Genomic DNA, 7,268 nt, shown 5'->3' on the forward strand with positions numbered 1-7,268 from the left:
CCAGAAAGAGAGGGACAGACATAGAAAGACTGCACTCATATGGGGAACATGGAGTAACAGAATGGGAGTTGAACACCCAAGAATAGTTGAGATAAGTACCAGGAGGTCTGCTCCACAGCTTGGAAGTTGGCAGCACAAGCTGGGGGAAAAGGCAGCTCAGATAGAGAAGGGAACTCCAAGTAAAGGATGATTGGAGGATTCGCTCAGGATGCAAGACGCGTGCTGAAAGTAGACTATGGACCTAACATAATTGCTACTCAGTACCTCTATTGAAAACCACAAAGCGTTAAAGTAAGGAGACAGTTAAAGGGAATACCCTGCCACAGAGGTGGGGTGGGTTGGGGGAGGGTTGGATGGGGGGGTGGGAGGGCTACTAGGATCATTGGTGGTGGAGAATGCGTACTGGTAGAGGGATGGGTACTTGATTATTGTGTATCTGAAACCCATGCATGAAAGTTTGTAAGTCTACAACTGTACTTCATGGTGTTTCACTAATAAAAAAAAAAGAAAGAAACTCATTGAAAAGGGCAAGTGAGTAAAGGTACTACTATAAACAGCATTGTACATCACAGTGTCTAACTAAAAACAATGAATTAAAAAGTGAAAAAGAGAAATATCATCACATTGCTTCAGCATCAGGGAATATACGAAACTTATAAAATGTTAAAAAGATGTTGCAGTTTCTTTTGTGTGCGTTTGCCTTGCCTGAGGCCAACTGGGTTTCAATTCCTCCATCCCTCTCAGAGAGCCTGGCAAGCTACCTAGAGTATCCTACCTGCACAGCAGAGCCTCCCAAGCTCCATGTGGGGTATTCGATATGCCAAAAACAGTAATAACAAGTCTCACAATGGAGACATAACTGGTGCCCACTTGAGCAAATCAATGAACAACCTGAGGACAGTGCTACAGTGCATTAGAATATTAACAGAGAAATTGGTGAAATTTATACAGTTACATTTCAGAAGCATCAAAAGTAAGTTTAGTTCCTCTTTCATCAAGAAGAGTTGACCAAATTTTGGATAATTTTATTACGTGAATTTTTTATAAGCTTATCAAGAACCAATACAATGAAGAGCTGCAAGAGTATGTTAGTTTTAAAAAAAAGTAAAAATATAGGAGGGAGAGAAATGAAATAAATATAAAAGTTACATTTTAATAACTATAAAATATCTATGAAACAACCAATAATAGTTCAAATAATCAACAGACATTCACCTAAACCGCTTAAATAAAATATGAACATTTTGGTACAGAACAGTGTTTGTTGAATCTAAATGTCTAAAACAATTGGCTTGCATATGCTTCACTGGGTGATACCTAGAAATGGAAAGTTTTGCTTGTGTCAAAGAGGGTGTCCCCCAACACAACCTTATCCTATCCTCCACACCCCTGTTTTTTTTTCACATACTCTGGAGGGTAAACCATAGAAGCTGAAATGGGAGTAGGCGAGGCAGCCAAAAAAATTTGCTTTATGTCAAAACTCTTGAGCAGCTCCACTAAAATATTAAATTGTGAAGTTATTTTTGTTTCAAGCATTACACACCAGACACACTCACACAAACACCACAAACACACACACACACTAAAAATATTCACTTAACTCAAAATGCTAGAATAAGACAGCAGGCACAGAGTTAGAACAACCTTGCCTTAAGCTGAAGTGCTTTATTGCCCAAATGACTGTAATCACACTTTCAGTAACTCCTACATATTTGGCTTAGTCCATTGAAAATAAAATCATAATAAGGCTTCAAGGAAATAAGAATTTCATTTTCTTTTTTTAATTTTTATTAGTAAGACACCATGAGGTACAGTTGTAGACTTACAAATTTTGTGCTTGGGTTTCAATTATACAACGATCAAATACCCATCCCTCCACCAGTACCTATTTCCCACCACCACGGATCGCAGTATCCCTCTCACCCCTCATTTCCCCCATCCCACCCTGCCTCTGTGGCAGGGCAAATCCTTTCATTCTCTCTCTCTCCTTTTGGGTGTTGTGATTTGCAAAAGAGGCATTGAGTGGCAATCATGTTTAGTCTATAGTCTACTTTCAACATGCTTCTCCCATCCTGGGAGGATCCTCCCAACACCCTTTATTTGGTGCTTCCTTCTCTATCTGAGCTCCCTTTTCCCCTAGCATGTGTAGCTGGCCTCCAAGCCATGGAGCAAAATTCCTTGTACTAATCTCGGCAAAAGAATTTCATTTTAAACAAAAGATATTGTCACAAAAGTTCAAGCCCTCACCAAGAATTTCAGTCTTTCAAACATATCTGAATTGTTGATAAGAAAAACGTTGGAACTGAGAACTATAAAGATGTTAGATATTCCTGAATTAAAGATCAATCAGGAATAAAGAGACACATTTTTCTAATTATGATATGTCAACTGGCATGAAAAATAACTTGTTAAAATTTGTATAGACCATAATTGAAGCAGGAATTCTGAATCTGAGCTAATACATTTGGCTTAAAAGAATGAATCTATCTAAGATTCATTAACATTTTTGGATGCCAGCGACATAACCTTATTTCATGTGTGGGTTTATGATCAATAGTGACCAGGGCCAGTTGTGAGATTAGACTGACACTTCAATTGTGTAAGAGGATCATTTTGATATTCATGCCTGTTGAGCCTCAAATAGTGCTCTAATCACTGTGCTTAGTAGTCAACAAGATACTCTAAGTGCATGTCATGGTTTACACATGTAGCTCAGTCTGAGGATGAAGCTAAAAATTAGAAAACAGCTGTGTTTGTGTATGAGCTACACACATAAAATAAGATAGTTATTGCACTCATTTGTGGAAAATAAAATAGCATAATATGAGATTAATACTCAAGGGCAGTGGAGACAAGGGCCAAGAAGATTGCTCCGTGGTCGAAAGCCTGTCTCATGAGCTGGGGAGAAGGCAGCTGGGATAGAGAAAGGATCACTAAGTCAATAATGGTTGAAAGGATCACTCAGGATGGAAGATGTGTGCTGAAAGTAGAGAAAGGACCAAACATGATTAACTCTCAGTATCTGTATTGCAAACCATGACGCCCAAAAGTAGAGAGATCGTAAGAAGGAAATTGTCTGCCATAGAGGCAGGGGGTGGGATGTGGTAGGGGTGGTGGGAGGTATACTGGAGACATTCACTGTCACTGTCATGGTCCTCCTGTTGTTCATCGATTTGCTCGAGCGGGCACAGTAATGTCTCCATTGTGACAATTGTTACTGTGTTTGGCATATTGAATACGTCATGGTAGCTTGCCAGGCTTTGCAGTGCGGGCGAGATACTCTCGGTAGCTTGCCAGGCTCTCCAAGAGGGGCAGAGGAATTGAACTTGGGTTGGTCATGATAGCTGCTTGCAAGGCAAATGCTCTACCCGCTGTGCTATAGCTCCAGCACTGGGAATATTGGTGGTGGATGGATGTTCGATCATTTTATGACTTAAACTCAATCATGAAAGCTTTGTAACTATATCTCATGGTGATTCAACTTAAAAAATGGTTAAAAAATATAATCATAAGTCACATGAGTATATTAGAATAAGGAAATAGTTTATGAGTATATAAATATTGGAATGTTGAGAAAGAGAGAGAATGATTTATTTAGAGACTTCATTATAGTTCCCCTAGTCTTTGTTCCTTTCTCCCCTTTTCCTTTCCAAAATAGCTTAAAAGCCCCTTTAGTCTCTCCCAAGGTGCAGCTCTATCCTAGTCTCACCCAATTTTCACAGTTACTTTCGGGAGAGCACCCCAATAAACTTATCTTAATACCTTTACTTTTACTTGTCTCTGTCTATCTGTGGGGGCTGAGATCAGCAAGCTATCAATAGGAACATGCTTTTTGTGCATAAAATTCACTGAAGATTGGCCATATATCCCTCTCCGGGCTGCCCAGCAAGGGATCCATACGGCGTTGCTCACGATTCCCATTGTAACTTAAAGGGAAATTTCACAATGTCCAGAGCCCTGGATATCCTGCAGATGAAGGAAGAGGATATCCTCAAATTCCTTGAAGCAGGCACCCACTTAGGTGGCACCAACCTTGACTTCCAGTTGGAGCAGTACATCTACAAAAGGAAAAGTGATGGCATCTACATCATAAATTTGAAGAGAACCTGGGAGAAGCTTCTGCTGGCAGCTAGTGCCATTGTTGCCATTGAAAACCCAGCTGATACCAGTGTGATCTCATCCAGGAATACTGGGCAGCATGCTGTGCTGAAGTTCGCTGCTGTCATGGGTTCCACTCCAATCGCTCGCAGCTTCACTCCTGGAACTTTCACCAACCCAGTCCTGGTGGTTTTCCAGGAGCCCAGACTTCTGGTGGTTACTGATCCCAGGGCTGACCACCAGCCGTTCACAGAGGCGTCTTACTTTAACCTTCCTACCATTGCTTTGTGTGACACAGACTCTCCTCTGCGCTATGTGGACATTGTCATCCCTTGGAAGCTCACTCTGTGGGTCTCATGCTGGCCCCGGAGATACTGCACATGCAAAGTACCATCTCCTGTGAACACCCATGGGAGGTCATGCCTGATCTCTACTTCTGCAGAAATCCTGAGAAAATTGAAAAGGAAGAGCAGGCTGCTGCTGAGAAGGCCGTGACTAAGGAGGAATTACAAGGTGAGTGGTCTGCCCCAGCTCTGGAGTTTACCGCGACTGAGCCTGAGGTTGCAGACTGGTTTGAAGGGGTGCAGGTGTCCTCTGTGCCCATTCAGCAGTTCCCTACTGAAGATTGGAGTGCTCAGAAGACTGGTCTGCAGCTCCCACTGTTCAGGCCACTGAGTGGGTTGGAACCACCACTGAGTTGTCTTAAGCTGCTCTTCTATACTCAAATGGAAAATGAAAATAAGGTTGACGAAAAATAAATGAGTTTCTAAAAGTGTGAAAAAAAGAATGGCCATATAATAAAAATATGCAAGGAACATTTTATACTCTTATCACTCCTTATAATTCTTTAGTAAGCCATCTAGAGCTAGGTATAAATCATATTCCCATTTTTGTCTCTATCTAACTATAGATCTAAGCCTTGACTCTTTTACCTCTTTCTTGGCCAAACTAAATTAAAGCTGTTGGACATGTAACATATTCATTACAGAAAAATCTTAACTGTTGTAGTCACACCATGGGTGAGGGGGAAAAGTGTTATATAAACTTACCTAAAATTTTGTAATTTTGGCTTTACTACTCATTGGCCTTGAATGAAAATACCAAGCCAGCACACTGTAGGCATGCTCTGTAGGAACCACATCCAAAGTACAAGCTAAGCGGTTAAAATTTAATTCTGATCACACTACCTGTATTTTTACTTGAATTTACATTGTCCTATATCATAATGAAAATGACTAATGGTTGAAAATGTTGTCCATCAACACTTCTTATTGTGGCTCATTTGGCCCAACGTGGAATATTTATGGATATCTGTAAATATCTATGAGTGCTCTTTTCCTACTGACACCTGACCTCTCTCACTGAAAGGCATTGGTATGAGCAATGATTGGAGAAAAGTTAATATTGTAACTACAAGGATAGGAACCCAGTTTCATGTTTCGGGAGAACAGGCCAAACATCAGAGACAGATGCAGTAGATCTTGGATAAGTCAGAGAAAGAAACAATTCATACTCTTCCCTTAGATTTAGTAATGCAAATTGACAAATAATCATATTGTCTACATAAATCCAGCATCAGCTCCCAGTAACAATTTAACTCACTACTGAATTTATCCTGCCTGTCCATATGTTATAAAAACATAAAATCTCTGTAGAGTTGGCTCATCTTAAACTACTCTGTCGTGCTTGACATCACCATTGGTAGTTCCTGAACTTGCCCACTTCTCAAATTTTATCTGTACAAACAGATGGATCCCTACAACATTGTTTTGATGTTATTGTTATAAAAGCATATGCTTCACCTGATATTTAAGACACTTTAATCTGTTGGATACAGTATCATATACAGTATCAGGCTGCAATTACTCATTAATAGCTGCAATTACTCAGTCTATTATCTTAATCAAGTTCAAAAACAAATTCCAAACTGTAGTAATGAAGCCCTTGTATCAATGGTTTTATGTGGAAGAATATCTCCTTTTGACAAGTAAGAATTGCTTATTTATTCCTTCTGTCATTATTAAATAATGATTAATGATCAGTGATTAGTCTAAGCTCCCTGTGAAGGCTCACAGACTGAATTTATCTAGTTTCTGCCTACTTGAAATAAGACATTTTAGCATCCCTGAGATATATTTTGAGATATATTTACAGTTTGATGAATTCAGACCCTGGGAAGTAGGGTTGAATACTGTAGAATGACCTCAACCTATTGTTTAGAGTTCTAGTGATAGAATCCTTAATTAAATTCTGAATGATGCAAATAGAATAAATATGGTCTGAATACATGCCATTCAGATCAACAATGAAGCCTAGTGCAGTGGCACACTCACACAAAAATTTAAGTTTAACAATGATTGTGTAGAGTCATGGGAAGAACTGCAGAAAGAGAAAATTCGTTATGGCCCTGGGCATCTTTGCAGTCTCTTTCCAGAAATACCAAGAATGCAAAGCCAAGACACTTCTTTATTTTATTTATTTTTACTTTTTTATAATGTAGGAGAAATGCTATTTATTCAGCCATTGATTAAGCTGATTGAGTTGGACAGGAACTCCACATTACTTTATTTTAAATTTTTAAAAAATTTTATAAGTTAGTTCACAATGTTTGATTGCATTCAATATTCAAACACCAATCCCACCACCATTATTCTTACCCACCACCCAATTCAGGATGTTTCTCTTCCAAGCCTCTATCTCTGTCCCAAAATACAACTGAAAGAATATATTTTGTATTGTCTGTTACAAAGAACTGGTGAATATGCTCACAAAAAATGTGTTCATGCAGGAAACAGTGTGAAGATTGTTCTATCTTGGCAAGAGCCATTAAGACATTCTATAGAATATCACTAACATGTTGTTAAAGTTTGGGTGATGTGAGCTTTGGTATATATATATATATATATATATATATATATATATATATATATATCACTTAATCACTTAACTTCCCGTTAGTCGTTGATTTGCTCGAGCGGGCACCAGTAACGTCTCCATTTGTCCCTGTCACGTGCTAGGGTAGCCCAATGGAATCTGTTCGCTCTGGGAACATGAAGAGCCTCAAACGGATTGTTCATGATCTTTTTTTTTTTTATTAGTGAAACACCATGAGGTACAGTTGTAGATTTACAAATTTTTGTGCTTGGATTTCGGTCATACCATGATCAAAT

At 39.1% G+C, this 7,268-nt stretch overlaps 1 pseudogene; it reads left to right on the forward strand.

Moving 5' to 3' along the window:
* Positions 1 to 3,945: 3,945 nt before the first annotated feature.
* Positions 3,946 to 4,804, forward strand: LOC130020103 (40S ribosomal protein SA-like; annotated as a pseudogene).
* Positions 4,805 to 7,268: the final 2,464 nt, after the last annotated feature.

Source organism: Sorex fumeus, unplaced genomic scaffold, assembly GCF_029834395.1.
Source record: "Sorex fumeus unplaced genomic scaffold, SorFum_2.1 ptg000010l, whole genome shotgun sequence".
Taxonomy (NCBI): Eukaryota; Metazoa; Chordata; class Mammalia; order Eulipotyphla; family Soricidae; genus Sorex; species Sorex fumeus.